The sequence below is a fragment of the Hibiscus syriacus genome, unplaced genomic scaffold, assembly GCF_006381635.1.
Source record: "Hibiscus syriacus cultivar Baekdansim isolate YM2019G1 unplaced genomic scaffold, ASM638163v2 tig00110264_pilon, whole genome shotgun sequence".
Taxonomy (NCBI): Eukaryota; Viridiplantae; Streptophyta; class Magnoliopsida; order Malvales; family Malvaceae; genus Hibiscus; species Hibiscus syriacus.
The window spans coordinates 735,063-756,440 of NW_024062653.1; the positions used below are offsets into that span (position 1 = coordinate 735,063).

Genomic DNA, 21,378 nt, shown 5'->3' on the forward strand with positions numbered 1-21,378 from the left:
ATCCAAGTAACCAAGTTTCAAAATTTTATTATAATTATCGATATTCAATTCATTAGACAACTAATCTAATTCTAATATTATAAAAGTTTATTACATGAACGACCCTTCCATCCTAGTTCAGTTTACTTCCTTTAATTTTATTCATATTCAAATGACCAAACGCATCATTCCGTTAAACTAATTGATAGTATGTAGTTTTGATTCCTTTCAAAATGATGGTTGTAAAGAGCAAATCTTTGCAACTTCTTATTGTTAAACAAAACAAGTATCTATATATGCATATCATTGACACAATCCAAGTGTAAAAGCTTGGGAAAATGACATGGCTTGGATCTTCATGCGGAGCATGCAAATTCCTAAGGAGAAAATGCACTAATGAATGTGTTTTCGCACCCTACTTTTGCTATGACGAAGCTGCAAGTCACTTCGCCGCCGTGCACAAGGTGTTTGGTGCTAGCAATGTCTCGAAGCTGTTACTTCACTTACCAATACATAACCGAAGCGATGCGGCCATCACGATATCCTATGAAGCACTGGCTCGAATCCGGGACCCCGTTTATGGTTGCGTCGCTCATAAATTCGCACTTCAACAACAGGTTTTGAAAATGAAGAGTCCGAACAACTTAAGCAATACGAGTACATGAAATGATGCTAAATACTTCACCTTTTTGCAGGTTGCCAGCCTACAAGAGGAGATTTAAGTTCTCATCAACCAAATGGCAAATTATGCTGTTGAGATTCCCAGCAGTGGAAATCTTCAAGCAGAAACTTACTTGCATGATAAGATACAACTTGCTTCCATGGATGAAACTATGAACACAAACCATAATCAAGATGAACAAGCTACTCTAGCTGACCCTCAAGGATTCATAACTGGAAATCAAATTATCCATACTGAATTGCGTGAAGAAGAATCAGTTCCACCTTTCAAATGGGTGGAAGACCAGATATTTCTCTGATCTCTATCGAAATCCTTTAGAAATAGACTTCAAAGGACTCGAATCCGGAGGCCTCATAGATGATCCATGCACGGGGAACACTTGGATTCCTTCAATCTGGGAGTAAATTTCAAGCTTTTAAACAAGGATTTGGTTCTTTAACAGAAGAGCCTTGTTTCCACATGGGAAAAGTTTTGTACCATGCATGATGTTTATGTATGTTCTGATCACCATTATTCTTATGATTGAATGTTTTATGTATGTTCTTATTTGAATTTCCAAAATAAACAACTTTGTCTTCTAATGTATGTTGTTTATACTAAGAAGATCGTGCAGATAAGCTTTCCAACACAAACTTTTAAGCAATTGATCCAGTTACGCATTTTTAACCTATGTTATTCGAACTCGAATGTGATTTTCAAATTACGGGTATATATCGAATGTCCCTACATGGACTAGATCAGCAGCCATAAGATAATTTGGGCCTATGATATGACACTTTGGGACTGTGTCAAGTAAGACCTGGATCCCTCTTGGGCTTGTATATTGGATAAAAGAATATTTTTTGTATAGTAATAGGTGATTATAGAACAGTATTTGTTCATAACTTTTTTTAATCTATTGATAGTGTATACACATCATACACAAGCAAGTTTTCAAATCTAGTGGTGGATCTAGAAATACTTTTGAGGATGGATACACACATTAATTATTGAATTTTTTCATATAGAATGGGCACAAATAAAATTTTTTGGTGAACACCCATAATAAAATGAACAACTAATATAAGAAATTTGGATTCTAGGGTGGGCACGTGTCCACCCTGGATATACTTTGCATCCACTATTGTTTAAATCTGAATTTTAATAGAGAACGACATTTCATTTTATCATCGAGCCTATTCAATTTTGGATAAAGAAACTTTTACATGTTCAAAAAGAATCATAATTTTTTTAATCTAGTCTATAGGAGGAAGTTAAGGGTCCATTAACCAAAAACGCATTTTTAAAGAGATAGATAGGGGTTGTTTAGGGTTCGAATTAGGGACTAGATGTTAATAATGTAAGTAGGGATGAAGTCAGATAACTTTTCTAAATGGTTGAAGTTGAATGATTATTTTATGGTCGAAATGTGTTTTTATCGATGATTGAATTTAAAATATTATGAATTTTAACGGGACTAAATTATAAATACTATTTTATGAGTCAAGATTTAAATTTCTAATTATTTTAAGAAATTTGAAGAAACTAAAACATAAATTGACTATTTTGGGGGTCGAGTCCTCTAATGGTCCCTCTAGCCCCATCCTTAATCGTATTTTTTGTACTATATGTCACGCCCTTGGAGATTCCAACTCTGGAGCACGCGGTCTTAGACACCTTAGAACACTTCTTTAGTCGCTTTGGCGTCTAAGTCAGCTTGAAAACACTAAGTAAGAACACTTAGTAAAAATGCGGAAGCACAAATGCTAGGAAGGAGATGACTCTCAAAGAACAAGAAGAAAGAATTGAGTGAATGCTATTTATTACTCAATGAAGTAAATGTCGATAGTTATTTTTTATATATTATACTATTGTTATTATTAATATTATTAAATAATATTACAAAACCCAATTTGGGGCCCCGTTACAAATGAAGACATGAAGGCCCAATTACAACATAACCAAGGCCCAACAACCGAGTCAGGACCAATTTCAGCAAGCCCACGAGAGAAGCCCGTGCTGTTAGGGTTTCTCATATGCAACCCCAGCCGCTAGCTCATCTCCACCGTCTGATCCAGATGAAGATCGACGCACCAGATTGCTCCAGATGATTCCAGAAACCCTAGGGTTTCATTGCAACCCTAGGGCCTATTCTAGCCACTGCCTTTGATGCTCCAACCGAAGAGTGCCACACCTCCATCGCCTCTCCAGAGCTATCTTGAAGGTTCCAGAAGATCAACGAGAGTCGCACAGCTCTAGGGTGAGCCACCACCGTAGGTCCAGTGACTCATCGGATCTTGTTATCATTACACCAAATCTTCGAGGGCTATAAATAGCCTCGACCCTGCAAAGACACCAAAACGACAGCAAGCATCTATACAAGAAGAGAGAGCAAGAGACACAACGACAACAACACAGAGAGAAAGAGGACAACAGGCACGAATATCAAGCATATATACACGAGCAGTAGTGAAATCATAGGGAAAAGAGAGAAGAGAGGCTTACCACCTTCATCAGAGCCTTCGCTTGTCATCGGAGAAAAAGAAATACCGAAGGTATTTTTTTAGATCTATGACGTTTGGTTGAGTTTTAGGAAAAAGGAAGCTCGGATTTAGGACGAGGGAAGGTCGGGCTTTATTTTAGTATAGTTTGGTATTTTCCGACCACCGTGTGTGGTGGCCGATGACAGCGGAATACGGCAGCGTAAGGTTTTCGGTCGGTAACCGACGTGCCCCGGCGAGGGTTTCTAGAGAGATGCTAGAGCATCTCTCGTCTAGAGAGATAGGCAAAAGAGAGAAATTGTGAGAAATGGCCTTAATGGCCGGGTTGGGTGTATTTATACCCTCCCCAAAACTACGTTGTTTTGGGGAGGGGCTTCTGGGTAGTTAAGAAACGAGTAAATTACACCCGTGATCCTTTGGCTTTTGTAATCTCACAATTCGGTCACGAAATCAGGTTCATATGTTTCTTAATTTGGTTCTTATATTTTATTTATTTTTATTTTAGTCACTATTATGTTTATATATATATATATATAGGATAAAATTACACATTTAGTCCTTATTATTTTTAATTATTTATATTTTAATCCCACATTAATATATTTGGTTAATTATATTATTAGTATATATAGTTTATAATATTTTGAAGTAGAGATTATAATTATATTATTATACAATTTAGTCATATTATTTTAATATCTTTTAATCTTTTGTATTATAATATTAGTATAAAAAATTTGTATCCTTTGCATTAATAATATAATATTAGTGTATTTTTTATGTAATTTAATCTATGTGATTTTAATAGGTTTTATATTAAATATTATTTAGTAATTATTTGTAAATTAGTATAATTACAAATTTATCATTTACTACAAAGACATTAATTAATAAATACTGGTACCAATTTTAGGCATTTTGGGGGTGCTAATCCTTCCTCATACGTAATCGACTCCCGAACTCATTTTTCTGGTAAGCAGACCCGAGTTGTATTATTTTAATATTATTCTTAGGAAATTTTATTAAAATAATATGACATTTTGGTGATCAATCTCACCAAATTAAAAGATTGGTGGCGACTCTACAACTTTGTGTTTCATCTGATTCATGGAGGATAAACACTTACTTTTTCGAGACTAGTTACACCGTTTGGGTGTACTATTTGCACTCTATGTCGCTGGGAAGAGAAACGTCTCGACAGTAAAAAGTGAAGTGAGTATAACATAGGTGGGGATGCCTCTATTTATAGTTGAATCCCCTTACAATGGACGGCTAAGATCAAACTAAATCAATGGCTTCAGATGATCCCTATTAATTACAAATCTTTGTAACTAAGGAAACTTCATCAATCATCATTTAATCAAATCCCCTATTTAAAGTAAAAACACCCAAACCATCATCTCATCACATCAATTAGTTTGATTCTTTCCTTGGATGGTTGACCACACTTGATAAGGTAAGATTCCCCCACAATTTATTCTAATTTGTTGTCTCTTGTCATATCTACGATGCCTATATGGACAAAATCTTATAAGGTGCCACTTTCCTTGTTTGTACAGTTAGTGTGAACAGGCTCGGGCCCTTTAACACTTTCCTTGTTTGTATACTCCGTGGAGACTGGTCATGCCCAAAATTCTCTTTAGAACCTTTATCGTAGACTTTAGCGCGCATGATTCAAGCTTGGTCACGCGGGTCGTGAAAATCTCCCCCACTAATTCTAGCGATACCTTCATCATTATATCGAACTGTACTCAGACTTGGCTACTTTGAATCTCACTCGGTGGCTTCACTTGTCAGTTCCCCAATGTGAACTGTCTGTCTAGATTTATCTCGGTGTGGATCACCTCGATCCTTTGACAAAGGTTTGGATGACTCCCTTGGTCAAACTCTCAGACTCGTCATCATCCTTTGCGTGCCCTCTTGAACTCTAAAAGGTCTCGTATGTCCCTCTGAACCTTTGTCCCCCATTAACATGATGGTTAGGTCTTTCTCGACCTACACTCATCGAAAATGGCAAATTAGACTTAACAATACAAGAGTTGTGTTCGAGATGTACCTCTTTCTCGTTGGTCGCATTCATCCAAAATTGCATCAACCCTCCTTTCTCCATGGATTCTGGTGCCCCATGCATCAATTCTTCCTCCTATAAGCTCGGTGCCCCTTGCATCGATACTTTCTTTTCGAAATTCGGTGCTCCTTGTTGTATCGGTTCTTCCCTCTTGAAGTCTGATGCCTTTACCACCTCACCCATTGGTGGTTCCTCCATATCACTCGAAAGTTTGATTCCCTTTGTCTCCTCCTCGGTTGTGCCTTCAACAATTGTCTCCAAAGTGATATTTGTCTCCTTCGAAACATCTCTATCAAATTGGATTACCGATAATACTTTAGTCCCTTTTCCTTTGTCTCGATACATTGGCACAATACATGCCCAATGAGGATTAATAAGTTGCATGGTGTCTTCGTAAGGAATGATGACAACTTTAATTCGCTCAAGGAAACTTAACCCGGTAACAAAATCAAAGTCATCCAATGGAATTACCTTGAAATCTTCCATGCCTTACCACCCGCCAATTTAAAGCTCCACCATCCTCGTCACTCCAGTAATGGGCACTTTCTTGGAGTTGAAAATCTTTATACAGCCACTCGTCTTCTCCACTTTGAGGTATAGTTCTTCCACAGCTATCTTGGACATGAATAAATCAGTTGCCCCAATGTCCACTAGAGCATTCTTCGGTTGTCCCATAATTTTGATGTCTACATATATCAACACTTTCTGTTCTTCGGTTTCCTTTACCTTAACAGAACCCATGACCATCGCGCCAAGTTGCATGGCCTCCTTACCTTTGGAATTCTTGGCTCAATCATCACAATCTTGCAACCTTTGTGACCCTCTCCTTGGTGGCACTTTGGTTGCTCATCTTCTACCCTCGGCTTGCTAGTCTTTGGTGCTTACAATTGAACCAAGTCTAACTACCTCTACTTGTGGCTCATCTTCTTGACTCAATATGGTGGCCACCTTGACCTTGTATGGGCAATCTCTCTCCATGTGGTTACTATCGTAAGTGTAACACTTTAAATGACTCTTTGGCCTCAGTTCTCAAAATAGGTTGGTTCTCCCCTCACCATTTTGATACTCTCTGGATTCATCCTTGGACGATTTCTCTCTGTCTCCCCCATCATTGCCCTTGTTCTTCAACTTTAAGATCTCAAATTCTTATATGGACTCAACCAAGGCTATGGCCTTCGAAAGGTCAATCACGTTAATCCGCACTACTTCGATGTTGGCTCATCGTTGTAGTCCACCCAAGAATACATAGTATCCCTCCTCTTCACTCGTGGTTGGGATTTCCAACTTGAGCTCCATAAACCGACTCACATACTTCCAAATTAGACCATCATGCCTAAGCTCCTTCAGCTTCTTTCGTACCTCTAATTCAATATTCACAGGGAAAATTATGTCTTGAATTTAATCTTGAACTCACTTTATTTCCCTATGGGAATTCCCTCCAAGCATCTATGTCTCACAATAAAATAGCATAAAAAAACATAAAAAAAGCATAATCACTCTATTTACCTTTAGTGAAGTCATCCTCGACTCTCATACCTCAGAACTACTACTCTATACACCAAATGAAGTTCTCAACTCCTCGTTTCGATCGTATCCCCTTTAACTTGTTTGAAACTAGAACATCGATCTTGGGCGTACTTGTGGGTGCAACTATTGGTGCCCCATTCACCATGGCCTCTAGATAACCAATCAGTTCACTCTTGAACTCTTTCAACTCCTTTAGCACATCTTCCCTCAAGGCCAAGTACAAACTCTCAAGGCCCCTAATCCGCTCATCGAACGATACGCTCACCCCATCAATAAGTTCATAGGTCTCCCTCCCGAGTCATTCATCCACAGATTCCAACTTGTCCAGGCGAGATTCATCTACCTTCAATACTCCTTAGACTTTACTTAACTCCTACCTCAGACCCAACACCTCATCTCTTACATCATCATACTCCTTTGTCTTCTTCTCATCATAGTCATCAATTGCACATCCTCCATGGCTTTAGTCTGGAAGCCTTCCAACTCGTTGAGTCTTATCACCATGGATGCCATGGAATCTCTCGATCTCCCTCACTTCTTCTCCGCAGCTGCACGAGTCTCGACTCCCTCCACAATAGCTATGACCTCTTCTTGGTTTTTTGGTGTCATCTCTCCTAAAACTAGCTTGAAAATGCTCGTTGTTGCCTCAACGAACTAGCTCTTATACTAGTTGTCACGCCCTTAGAGATTCCAACTCATGAGCATATGAAATTAGTCGCCTTAAAACACTTCTTTAGTCGCTTTGGCGACTAAGTCAGCCTGAAAACACTAAGTAAGAACACTTAGTAAAACGCGAAAGCACAAATTCTAGAAAGGAGATGGCTCTCAAAGAACAAGAAGAGAGAATTGAGTGAATGTTCTTTATTACTCATGAAGTAAAAAAGTGAAGTGTGTACAAATGAGGTGGGGAGGCCTCTATTTATAGTTGAATCCCCTTAAAATTGACAGCTAAGATCAAACTAAATCAAGGGCTAAGATAAAGCCCTATTAATTATAAATCTTTGTATCTAAGGAAACTCCATCAATCACCATCTAATCAAATCCCCTATTTAAGATAAGACACCCAAACCACCATCTCATCACATCAATTAGTTTAATTCTTTCTTTGGATGGTTGATCACACTTAATATGGTAAGACCCCCCACAATCTCTTTTGATTTGTTGTCTCTTGTCATATATGTGCTGCCTATGTGGACACAATCTGATAAGGTGTCACTTTCCTTGTTTGTATGGTCAGTGTGAACAGGCTTGGGCCATTTTACACTTTCCACATTTTGGGTCAAGTCTGACGGACTAGTCATGCCCAAAATGCCCTTTAGAAACTCTATCGCAGACTTTAGCACGCATGATTCAAGCTTGGTCACACGGGTCGTGACGTATATTAATAATTAGTTGTTGAATCAACCAAAAATATTAATCTTTGCTAGAGAGGAAAATGATTTTATTTTGATTTTATGGATAGAGAGAGAGACAAATAGAAATATAGATACATACGATGCATGTATTGTTAGATACATGATTATCATTCCATTTTTATTATTTTATTTAATATTTCTAGTCAAGGCTAACATTTCGTTTTGTACCAGCATTTTTAATACGATAAAGCAGATATTACTGGCCACTGAATAGTGAACAGTCATTAGTAAACGATTCGATGGGCACACGCTTCGGCATAGATTACCGAAAATGTTACAAGCTAGAAAGATAATCTTATCAGTTTTGATTGTCTAATGTTTACAAATTTATTGTGAATTAACTTCATAATTAATATGTAATAACCAGTAGCAACATGAGGGTGTTATTACATGTGTTAAAAGGTGACTAACATTTATTTACTAATAATTTGGGATAAAACAATTTCATGCATATATTGTAGCTTTAAAAGTGATTTATGGGCTTTTAATGCATAATAATGCATGAATTGAAAACATTTGTTACGGATATCAAACAGACAAATTTATTATTCGGAGTTTCATGGTGTCTAATATGCATGAATGTTAATTATGATCATTGAAGATGGATAGAATATAAATGACGGTTATCCTTTCAGATACTATTTTTTGATAATTGGTTTTGGTTAAAGGAATTGTTTGCAGACAAAGAAATCTCAAATTCCTTATATTCGAAATGAGTATGGTATGCTTTAGCACATTTATTTTTAATAATTATTATTAAAGGATATAATTATTATTTTTGATGAATTTATGAAATTTTAGTTGAATATGTATTCTTAATAAGATCATAACCAAGTGTTGAGTGGGAAGCCCTAACCGTAAAAGACTAGATGAACCCTCAAAGAGGATGAATTTTCTTAAAACTCTTAATGAATACAAATCCAATAGTTTGGGTTCATAGTGAGAAGTACATATTGAATTCACCAATTAATGAGATTGAATATTTATTCTTAATGATTTTTTATCCTAGAGTTTGGGTGTTTCATTTCAAAAAGAACTTGAAGAAATTCATCATACCTATTGTGAGGATGAGCTATTGAAAAAGCTCTTAATTATTTGATAGAGCAGTTTGGGTGGTTTATATTGAGATAAACATGATGAAATAACCTACGTAAGTGAGAATTATTAGCTACCTTGTATGAAAAAACATTGGACGGTTTTTCTAATACTATTACTAGAATCCTGAGGAAAGAGGGCTAATTATATATACATTCGTATATATATATTTTGTAGACACATTGAGGACTTCAGTGGATGAAGGGGTTAGTTGTGTGATATGAGTTCACCCTAATCTTATAAATTTTAAGATTCGTTCGCTTATCTAAGAGAAGAATTACTTATCATTACTATGTACTTGTTCAAGATACGTTCACTAGTGCTTAAGCAATTAATCTTGCTATTGCTCTTCTCTTATTTTAACTTCAAATTTCTCGTTTTTACAAAAGAATTCTTTTGTATTAGTGGGGGAATGTTGGTAATACAAAGAACTTCACATTAGGTATTAACCATTTGGTGTGGTCTAATTCGGTTCGTATGTGTTTCTTTTAGATAAGATCCTCCAGGTATAATATTATTTATCAGAGTTTATTTTACCGTTTATAGTCGTTACAAAATATTTAATATAGTTTATGGTCATTAGAATAATGTTTATGAAAATTAATTATTTTGTAATTTCTATTGGATCTTTCACCATTTTACCCCTATGTTGAGCCTATAAATGGATGTTTATGTGGCACTTCAAGAGAAATATCTCTAAAGAATTGTTTGCTTTTGAAGCATTCTCCTTGGTTTTTTATAAACTTGTTCGGATTGTCGCTTTGAGTTTTGAGAGAACAACAATTCCACCAAGTTCATTCCATCTTTCGGGTGTACGAAATTTGGAGAGTCGTGCAAACTTCGGGGGCTTATTCACCCATTATAGTGATTACACACGTCGTGGCAAATTCACCTATGAGGAAGTGGATTACCACAACACGATTATCGTGAGTTGTACGATTTTATAGGCTTACCTAGTAGTTTAAGTTAATTCTAATTCTAATTCTAACAATTAACATATTGTATTAGAATAAAATACTATTAGATAGTCTAGTTCTAGTAGGAAACTTACTCCATATTTACTCCATAAATTGTATATAAATAGGCTTGTATTCACAAGATTAATTATGCAATTGAAAATAATTATTTCTTCTATATCTCACGGGTCTCTTAGTTATCTATATGGTATTAGTTTTCAATGAACATCCTTGTACGTTTGCTTTCGTTGTTGATTGTTAGTCCTCCTCGCAATCTTGTTCATCGACACTGTTTCTCCAGTCTTTGCTCGCAGCAGCCTTCAACGTCTCCATCGCTATTTGTTACGATTGTTGCAAGGGTTCGATCGAAACCAATTCTCACCCTAGCTATCAATTCAAGAAGTTCTCCATCTAATCGATATCAACCATGACTATCGCTTCTTCCTCGGATGTTATCTCAAAGGTCCTCTCTCCCTCACCTCATTCGGTTCTCACCGAGACCACCTCTGCATCTAAAACTTGTCACCAGTTGAATGGTGACAATTACATCCCTTGGTCCGAATCGGTATATCTCTACATCACCAATCGACGCAAGCATCATTTTCACTTGAAGTCAACCCCAATACCTTCTATCTATGATCCCGAATATTCGAATTGGCTTAGTGAAAATACCATGGTTTGTCATGGCTCAACAACTCCATGACTTCATAAGTGGGCAAAAACTTTTTGCTTTACAAGATAGTTGTTGAAATTTGAAGTGATGACAAGGCTACTTATTCAAATATGGAAAATCTAGTTGTATTGTTCAAGATTGAATGTCAACTCTTTAATCTCAAACAGGAAAGTATGAATGTCACTCAATATTTTACTCTTTTGTTGCGGTTTTGGAAACAACTGGATCTGTTTGAATCTCATGAATGAAGATGTATGGATAATGCTTGATTGTTTAAATAAATCGTGGAAAAGCGTTGGATATTCTAATTCTTATCAGGGTTATATTGAGATCTTGATGAAGTTTGGGGAAGAATTCTAAGGCTTGACCTCTTTCTTCTATTCAGGAGATTTTTTCTGAAGTTAGACGATAAAAGAATCGACGCACCATTATGCTTCCTAATTTTGTGTCCACTGAAGAATCTGCACTACTCACACACTCCCAAAACAAACCTCGACCTAAGAAGGGGAGACCTTGGTGTGATTACTATAAGGAGGATGACCATGTGATGGTCACTTGTTGGAAACTACACGACAAACCAAATGATGAAAATTCTTCAAAGCATCATCAATAATGTGATACTCAAGAAAATTGTGTTTTGTCTACTAGATTGCAGGGAAGTTCGTTTGGTGAGAAACAAATAGAAGAACTACAACAACTATCTGGATAACAACATTCTCCTTCTACACCGACATCCTCTTCTACTGTAGGTAGCGTCTCATTTGCTACTTTGGCTCACAAATTTGACACTCCTATGTGGATTGTGCATTCTAGTGCAAGTGATCACATGACAAGTGATCTTCAACTATTTCAATCCTTCAATAGGGACTCGTCTATTTCTTAGATTCAAACAACAATTGGTTCTCTTTCGCATGTTACCGAATATTGGTTCGTTCGGATTAATCTGGACATTCTACTACCATACTTTCTTTATATTCCCAATCTTGCCTGAATCTTATTTCCGTTAGCAAATTATTTGCTAATTTAAGATGTATTATGATATTTGACTATAATATGTGTGAATTTCAAGATTCGAGCTCGGAGAAGGTATTGGAAGTGCTAAGCTTTATGGGATTCTTTACCTCATTCTGGTAACCTTACCTATCACACAACATATCCCTTCCAGACTTGTATCACAATCCTCATTGTTAGATACCTCCACTGATGTTATGTTATTACATTTTTGCTTAGGACACTCGAGTTTCTTTTATCTTGTAAAGTTGTTCCCTTATTTATTTATCGATAAAAGTCCAAAAACATTTTCTTCTGATATTTTTACTCTTGCATAACAAACGAAAAACATTTATCCAACTTTTCCACACAAACCATCCAAACCATTTGCAATGATTCATAGTGATATTTGGGGACCATCTCAAATAAAAACTTTAAATGGATTCCAATGGTTTATCTCTTTCATCGATGATCATATTAGAACCACTTGGACATAACTCATGAAAACTAAATATGAGGATATGATATCTTTAAACGGTTTCATATGATGGCTGAAAATCAATTTCAGAGTTCTATTCAAATATTTCATTCTACAATAACAGTGAGTATTTTGCCAACTTTTTGGGTTCTTTCTTTCAGGAAAAAGAGATTGTTTATATAACCTCATGTGTTAACTCTCTATAACAAAATGGAGTTGTTGAACAAAAAAATAAGCATCTTCTTGAGGTTATTCGATCTCTTTTGTTCTCTAGAAATGTTCCTCGTTCTTTTTTGGGGACGCTCTTTTAATCGCCACATACTTAATTAATAAATTACCCAAAAACAATGTTTTGACCCAAAAATCACCCTAAAAATAAAATATTCCCAGTCAGTCATCATTTCGTAAATATTTCCTGATCTAACACCCTTTTGAAAGATAGAGAAGATTTCCCCTTGAAGGCGCATCACCTGAGGAGAGCTTTACCCGGGTTTTTGGATTCCCCCTAGGGATGCGCCTTCCCCATTTTTTATTATTTTATTAATTAATATTTTTATTCAATAAATTTTTATTATTTTTGTTTAATTAATTTTTGTATTCAATAATTTTTTATGTATTATTTAATTATAAATTTATTTAGTTTATATTTATTATTTGCAGCTAAAAAATGACAGGTGAGATGTTGTGATTGGATGTTGATCATTTTCGAGTTTTTTTGCCAATACAGTAAAAATTTAAAACTATATTATTTTTAAAATTTTAAATATTAGGAAATTGATAATATATATTATTTAAATTGTTATAATTTATTTATTAGAATTAGAAGATATTCGATTACTCATTTACCAGAAAGTTGATGTAGAGGTACATACGTTTTTGAATTTTAATTTTTTATTTAATTGTCTTTATATAATTAAACAAAAATGATAAAAAAATTATTTAATAAAAAATAATTAATAAAATAAAAAAATGAGGAAAGCGCGTCCCAGTGGATGTGCCTTCCAGGGAATCCAAAACCGGGTAAAACTCTCCCTAGGGATGTGCCTTCAAGGGGAAATCTGACAATTATATTTTCTCTCCTCTTAAGGCACTTTTCACCAAACGCGCCTCCTTCTCTCTCCTCCAAAAGAGTGTTAGATCGGAAAATATTTGAGAAAGGGTGACTAATTGGGAATATTTTACTTTTTAGGGTACTTTTGGGTCAAAAAACCTTGCGCTTTCAGTGCCCACAAGAGGTATTCCTTCAATATTTTCCAAATTTTAAGCATATGACTTTCTTTTTACCACTTTGAGTCTTCGATTGTACTGTCTTTGTACATAACAATGTTTCTTCTCAGTCTAAGTTAAATCTTTGAGCATTTTGAGAAAGATAGAGAGGGCTTGAGTTTCCTTAATCAATGCATTGGAAAATTGCAAAGACCTTGGAATATTCATGAAGTTTCATTCAGCGAGGCGGTGGTCGCCTCCACTATCGTTCTTGCTTGCTGTTTTTGCCTTCCCTCGACCGCTTCTCTCAAGTTTTCAAAAGCCTTCACAGTGACGTTGAATCCTTTTTATGTTCTCTAAACAAGGGTTTTGGTCAGCTCGCTCTAGAGTTTTTTAGGAATTAGGGTTCTTTTGGCTTTTGTCTCTAACTTTGCTACCCGACTGTTTGGGTGTTATCTTATAGCTTGGTGAGATCGTTTCTCTCTCTACATGTTGCAATTTTATTCCTGTTTCTTCGATTGTTGTTTCATGCGCGAGATTTGGTTTAAGTTGAAATTAGTTTCAAAGTTTTTGAGATACTGAAAGGTTTATTAGCAGAGTGTGGGTCGTTTATGGTGAGGTTCTGTGAGTGCTCTTTCCAAAGAAGAGGAGTCGAATAGGCTCTAGGCTTGGATTCGATTTTGATATTTGTCCTGTATGTGTAGTTCTCAAGGTTCTAGAGTCTTCAGATCTGTTTGAGATTGGTATGTGAATGTCAAGAGTTGTGAGGGTTTAGGTTTTGGTCTTGAGATATTTGTTTGTGGTGTTGTCTTTGATGATGCCAAGTTGTTATCTGGTGGTTGTCTTCTTTTCTCTGTTTATTGCTTCATTGGTTGTGGTTCAGTGGTCGTATGTTAGTGGGTGGTGTCTATCTTGTGCATTGGGGGTCTGCCGCATGTGAATATATGTTGTGTTACAGATGTTTTGTGTTAGCTTTGGCTAGTTTCATAGGTGTCGTCTATAGTTTGGGAAGATGGGTGATATGTGCTTGTTGCTCTTGTAGTTGGGTTTTGAAATAGGGACGCAGAGTAGGTGATGTTGTTCACATGGTTTGGATGTGTTGTGTTTTGATCGATTTGCGTTTACAAGAGATGTATTGGGTCAGCTGGGTTGGATTCAAAAGTTTTAGTTCTCTGGTTATTTGTTCCTTTTTTGTTCGAGACTATTGGCAGCCAGATGTAGTTTGAGCTTCTACTGTATGGGTGAGGCAGGTTCTCTAGCGAGGGACGGAGCATGGTGAGTAGTCGTTGGGGAAGCGGCTGAAGTTCCTTTGATTTATTATGGCAATTACGCATGTTTCGCTCTGCCAGAGGAGCGTCATTGTCAATGAAAGGGAGGCAATGAGTATGGGGCTAGTGGATTGTGAGGTGGAAATGAGGGATGTTGTTGAAGGGGTTATGCACGATGTTCCTATGTTTAATTATATTGGTCCATTGATCAATGAAAGTGGTGGGACTTTGGCATTTATTAAATTTTGTTTGTTGTTTCCTTTCTTTATTTCGGGTGGTCTTGCTTGAAGCTTCTGTCTTCAAGCTTATTTTATAGATATTTTTATTATTGTTATTAGGGTTAACAGGGTAGGCTCGTATAGTCTTTGATCTCTGCTGATATGCTTCGGTCCTTGGACAAGTCTGTTGGCAGCTAGTTTTCAGCAAGTGTGGTTCTCCATGACTCAGGGCTACTCTTTGTTCAAGCTCTGGTTGCGGGTGATGTTGTGTTTGAGGTGTTGGCTCGTTACTTTGGATAAGCAGTCGGTGTTCAATCTCGTTTTAGTCCTAAGTTCATTTTAGTAGTTTGTTTGTGTTGAATTTCTTGGAAGGGGTTCAGGGTTTGTAGTAAGGTTGGGTTTGGATTTATGTGTTGTTCAGCTTTGTGGTTTTTGAATCTTACCATCTCTACCACCTCAAGGCACACTCTTTTTCCCCATTTAGGATTAGGGGGTTTTTAATGAAGTCCTCGAGGTGGTTTACATTGTAAACGTTCGTAATACAAAGTATCATCTTTCCAAAAAAAAACTTTTAGCATTTCGGTGTGGGTTTCTTGGTTACTCTTCCACTAAAAAGAATTTTCGATGTTATTGTCCTCAAACTAAGAAATTTTTTGTTACAATGGATGTCATCTTCTTTAAGAAAACTCCTTTTTTCCCTCATAAAATTGTAATTCATGGCCCAAAAGTTGTAATTAACACCCAAACTAATGAAGAAACCGATGGAAGGACGTGAATAAAACATTGTTGATATTTTAAACACCCACTTAACAAGATTTGAAGTTTAGAGATTGATTTAAAATTTACATTATATTTTAGATGTGTGTCGTAGTTAAACATAATTTTAGTGTAGAAAGCATTGAAACATGATGTCCCAATTTAGAGAGAGGTGAGCTATTAATGTCATATTAGAAATGAAAAGGAGGATAGCTATTAATGTCATATTATAAAAGAAAAGGAATAAGTATCTTAAAAAAAAGTTATACATACCATTAAATATGTATTTTCGCCAACGAGTGTTGATACAAATGGTTGAGATTCAGGAATTTGAGATTGTAAATTCAAATCCTATCATCGTCGTTCTTGGTAGGCAATCTATAAATTCCTATATAAGTCTCAATTCGATCTTAGGTATGCTCTAGCCCTGGACTTGGAATCCCAATACCTAAATTTTAAAATATAAAAAATATATGTATTTTAAAAAAAATGATAAATTAAGTTTAAAGGTCGAAACATAATTAAAAAAATAAGGTGTTATTAACCTGCCCTAATCTAGAAAGATAAGGTGATAGCCATTAATAAGGTAAGTTATCCTCATGATAACGATATATCATCCAGGATACACGGTGGAGATCTTTAACTTCACAAGGAAAATAGATGAAACATCACCCCTATTTTTTAGATATATTCGATTTTGGGGCAACAATAGTGGCATTTTCTTGACAAACGCCGCGATAGATCCATCTATAATGGCGTTTTATCAATAAAGCCGCAATAATAGTGGCGTTTTTTTTAAAACGTCGCAATAGATCCATCTATAGTGGCGTTTATTGAAAAAACACCACTATATATATACTTTTTTGGGGCTATTTTTTGGGGCCCTACGCGGTCGCGCAGTTCGTGCCGCCCCAGCCACGGCCCTGATCACTTCCTTCACTTAATTAATAAGGGAGTTATTTTAAGAAACAGCAACGACAAATAATAAATGAAAAAGACTGTGGCATTGCTATATGCATGTTGCAGCGAATTTATGTCACCACCCCAACAACAAATCTTGATGTTTTGATGGGTTCTCTTACATGTTTTTTGAATGTCTTGGTGATTTTCTTACGTAAAGAGAGTAGGGTTTAAGGTGTGAAAAGATGGTAATGGCTGCAGAGATGCACATGGGGGAAATGATCTGTCTGGTTCTAAGTTACTTTCGGAAGACTCATTAATGGCGAATTCCTTGTATAATCCGAGAAAGGAGACGCTGAAAAGGGTTTCCTTTTTTTAGAAACTGAACTGCATGCCTTGACAAACTAGATTCTTGCAACGTCTCATGTTGCCTTACGTCGTCGATGTTGTGAGGACCATTTGAAATAAAGTCAACTAGAAACTTCCACCCATCCTAAAATTTGAATTTTTTATTAACTTTTTATTTTATTAACGGACCCTAAAATTTTATTTATACTCACGCTGTTTAAAAATTTTATACTATTAACATTTATACTTAAATAATAAAAAATAACTACTAAAAACATTTGGTCCTTATTTAAGCAATTTTCAAAAAAATTATCCTAAAAAAAGAGAATTAGATCTCAAGTCTAAACCAAGCGACCTCGGTCGTAAAGGAATTATCTTTATTCTTTAGGGTCCTAGGCTTCAAGTACCATGAATATTATGAGCGTGAGCATTCAAAGCCAAACGATTGAGAGTTATCTTTAATAGATATTGTCTTATACTTGTCATATATTAATAAATAATAATAATTTTGCCTCATCTCCAAGTTAGCTGGCCCAAGCCCATGAGACAACCGGAGTCTAAAAAGAAATGGAGCATGAGGCAATATTTTTTTCTTTGTTTATGTAATTAAAATGTTTATACTAGAATATTGAGTAGTTTTTTAATAAAAATAAGCCTAACTAAACAAATTAGGCATGTCCCAGATGGACAAAAGAAAGATCCATGATATCACGTATAAAAAGGGCTGGAATCAGTGTGGAGTCAAACAAGACTAATTAGCCAACATTGCTACCATCGGTCTTCACTAAAGAATCAGCTATCATATTTGCTCCTCGTGGGATGAGCTTAAAGTCGACAAACCAAGCTTAGTTGAGTAACATCGTAATCTCACAGACCTAGGAATAGGGGCTATCGGATGATGCATTTTAAGATGGTGATAAGCATCCAAGCTACTCAATTGAAGTTGAATATTCTTAAAACCATATGACCATGCAAGCTTAAGATCTTCAAAATCTCCTCAAAGTCCGGCTGCAATGCCAGAGGTTGATCCAAGATTAGGGATGGGTCAGGGTCGGGTTTTTGGTCCACCCGACCCGACCCGAGAACAAGGGATTCTCCACCCGAGACTCGACTTGACCCGACCAAAACAAGATTTCATCCGACCCGAACCCGACCTGATATATAACTTAGAAATCCGACCTGACCCGACCCGAAATAATAAAAAAATATTATTTTTATTTAAAAAAAAAATGACTTAATTGAAAAATATATATAGAGAGGGGTATTATTGTAATTATTCCTAAATATATAAGGTAAAATTATATATTTTTTCGGGTCGGATCAGGTATTTTTCACCCTAAACACGAACCCGACCCGAACATCACATTTAAAAAATCCGATCGGATCCGAACCCGAACTTTTAAAAAACACCCGATCTGATCGGGTTGGGTCAGGTCAAAACCCGTCAAGTTCGGATCTCATACCCATCCCTATCCAAGATTCTTGTTAAACCCCGAGGAATGGTCTCGATAAACTCCACTGACTGTTGTTGAACCCTTCACACTGACATAAATCTAATCCTCGAGAGTTGGAGACCATTGCAATCAGGGATAGACAGGTTCGGTGTGTTGGGGCAGTTACCCCTGAAAATTTAAAATTAAATATATTTTAGATTTTTTTGATCTATTTTCTATTGAAAATTTGTTTTCACCCTTAAAATTTTAGTTCGCTCTATAAGTTTAATGTAGCCCCTAACATAAAATCATGCATATTTTCCGGATGTACTTATGTTGCACTTTCACTGCTACTTGTAAGTGAGTCATTTGAAGGTTCTGTGGCATGTTTGGCTAGACAAAGACACTAATAGAGGATGGAAGTTCCGTTGCATGGTACACTATTGAAGATCCTGTCGTTCCTTATCTTCCATGTGTGCCAAAGAATATAAGCAAACAAGATATTCCACGAATTCCAAAAATTGGGTGGCAAGCTTTAATCTTCAAATTTGTGGTGATCCAATCTTCCACCTACAAATTGAAAAATCATGGGATTTTAAGACTATTGACAATTTTGAACCAAATAGTCTTCCACTTGGGGTTACGCTGATGCAAAGTGTTCTTTGTCACTTGAAGGTAAGCATTTTTAACAGTGAAGCGTTTGTGAACTCCATGGTTTCAGTAGCATTTGTCTTTACCGCCGGCAGAGGCGATCAGGTGTTTGATGCCATGACCGAGGGATGAAGCACTTGGTAGATAGCATTCCAATTCTAATTAAGAACCATCGAGACAAGAGGAGTCAACCTGGGTGGATGAGGAATTTTTCCATGCATGCAAAGATGAGTTCGGGGATCCAATTGTCGTACCAAAAGCTAATGAGAGACCCATCGCAAATTGACCAAGCAAGTTGCGGTTTGAATGATGGCCAAACTTTACCAAGGGATCTCCAAATATGAGACCAATTTGCTTCTTCAGAGAACCTAGTACAGATTCTGTATTTCTTGTATAGCAAGCGAACCTAGAAGCGATGGGGAGAGCTGATTAATGCATCACAAAGCTTCATATAGAGAATAATATTGTGATTTCGTGGTCTTCTAATACCAAGTCCGTCGATCATTATTGGTTGGCAGATGGAATATCAATTCACAAGAGGAAAGAAAGGATTTATTATTTGCATTTACACCCCGAAGAAAATTGTGAATGAACTGTTGACTTCCTTACAAACCCGAATAGGAAGTAAGTTAGCTTGCATGAAATACGTGTACTACTATCAAATATAGTCAGAATTCTAACTCGAGAGGGGTAACGTATCTAAAAGTAGGAGACAATCTCATAATTATCTCATAAATATTTAATTTTTTTTTATAAAAATTCCTAACTTGGGTGAGACCATGAGACAAGAGCTCTACCCAAGCATTACATAATTCCGTCCTTGATCAAATATAACATTAATTAAGTTGAATCAAATATAACATAATTATGTATAAAAGAATTATTGTCATTCTTTAAATACTCGAATTTGAACACCATAAATATCAGGAGAATGAAAATTTAATATTAAAAAATTAAAAATTTATATTTAAATATATATTATCTTATACTTATTTCATATTAATAAAAAAAATTAAATTTGATATAAAATTTAAAGTCATATACGTTTTTCAAACATTAAAACTTAAGAAACTCGAGTCAACCCTTGGAGACGGACTCACTCAACGGTTTGGTCAGACTCGGGTTAGGTCCGCTACCGAAAATAATATAATGCTTTGGCAACTGACGCCTGCCAACCTATTACGTGGCGCAATCTCAATGGCTTAGTAACCTGCCCATTGACCCTTATCTTTATTCTTTTTTTACGACTCTAGTAAGTCTATTTCCACGTGTTTCGTAGCATATTAAAACATTGCTTTAAACCATACATTCAACCTTAGCCCTACACGTGTACGTTGAGACATTTTTGTCTTTTTCGATCCAAAAACCTCAATCAAATATATAATAATTATCTTTTAAAATTATTGATATTTAATTTATTAATCGATTATTTTTAAATATTATAAAATTTATTATGAAATAATTATATAAATTTAAAATATTTATATTTAGTAATAATTTAGTCTAGTGGGAAGAGGAACTAGATTTATTAAGCAATATCAGTTCAAATCTTGACGGTTGTGTATAAACCAAATTGGATTGAGACGATCACCCCATAATGAGCCACTACAAAACTTAGTATTGATTAGTTGGTCAATAGACTAGATACAAATGATTAATTAAAAATATTCATTATATTTGATAATAATATTAATGACTTTTAAATATAAAATTATAATTAAATTTATATATAAATTACACAAAACCAAATTTTATAAATGTATCACATTATATGTTAATCTAAATTAAAAAAGTATATTAAGAAAATTTCCTTAATCTATTGTTAGTGCACCAATATATATACAGTTTCTAATTAGTAAAATGGTAATTTTTACCCTTGTAATAAATTTAATTTATCACTTCCGCCCTTATCATGTTTTCGCATCAATTTAACCTTTGAAGTAGGTCAATTACATATTCTATACACTTATCTAACTTAAAATCCTAAATCATAAAGCCTAAAACCTAAATCACAACCTCGTAACCTATAAACCATAAACGATATCTTAGGGTTTATAATTTGGGGTTTTGTTTAGAAGTATGATATATAATGATGTAATTGTGTAATTTCGAGGGTTAAATTGATGCTAAAACACGATATGGGTGAAAGTGATAAATTGGGTCTACTTTTATTCTTGGTGTTTTTAATTTTAAATAATTTTTATTTTTTTCTTAAAGAATAAATAAACTTTCAAATTTAATTAAGAAAACAATTA

At 35.5% G+C, this 21,378-nt stretch overlaps 1 pseudogene; it reads left to right on the top strand.

Annotated features, from left to right (window-relative positions):
• Positions 1 to 317: 317 nt before the first annotated feature.
• LOC120115492 lies at positions 318 to 1,065 on the top strand (annotated as a pseudogene).
• Positions 1,066 to 21,378: the final 20,313 nt, after the last annotated feature.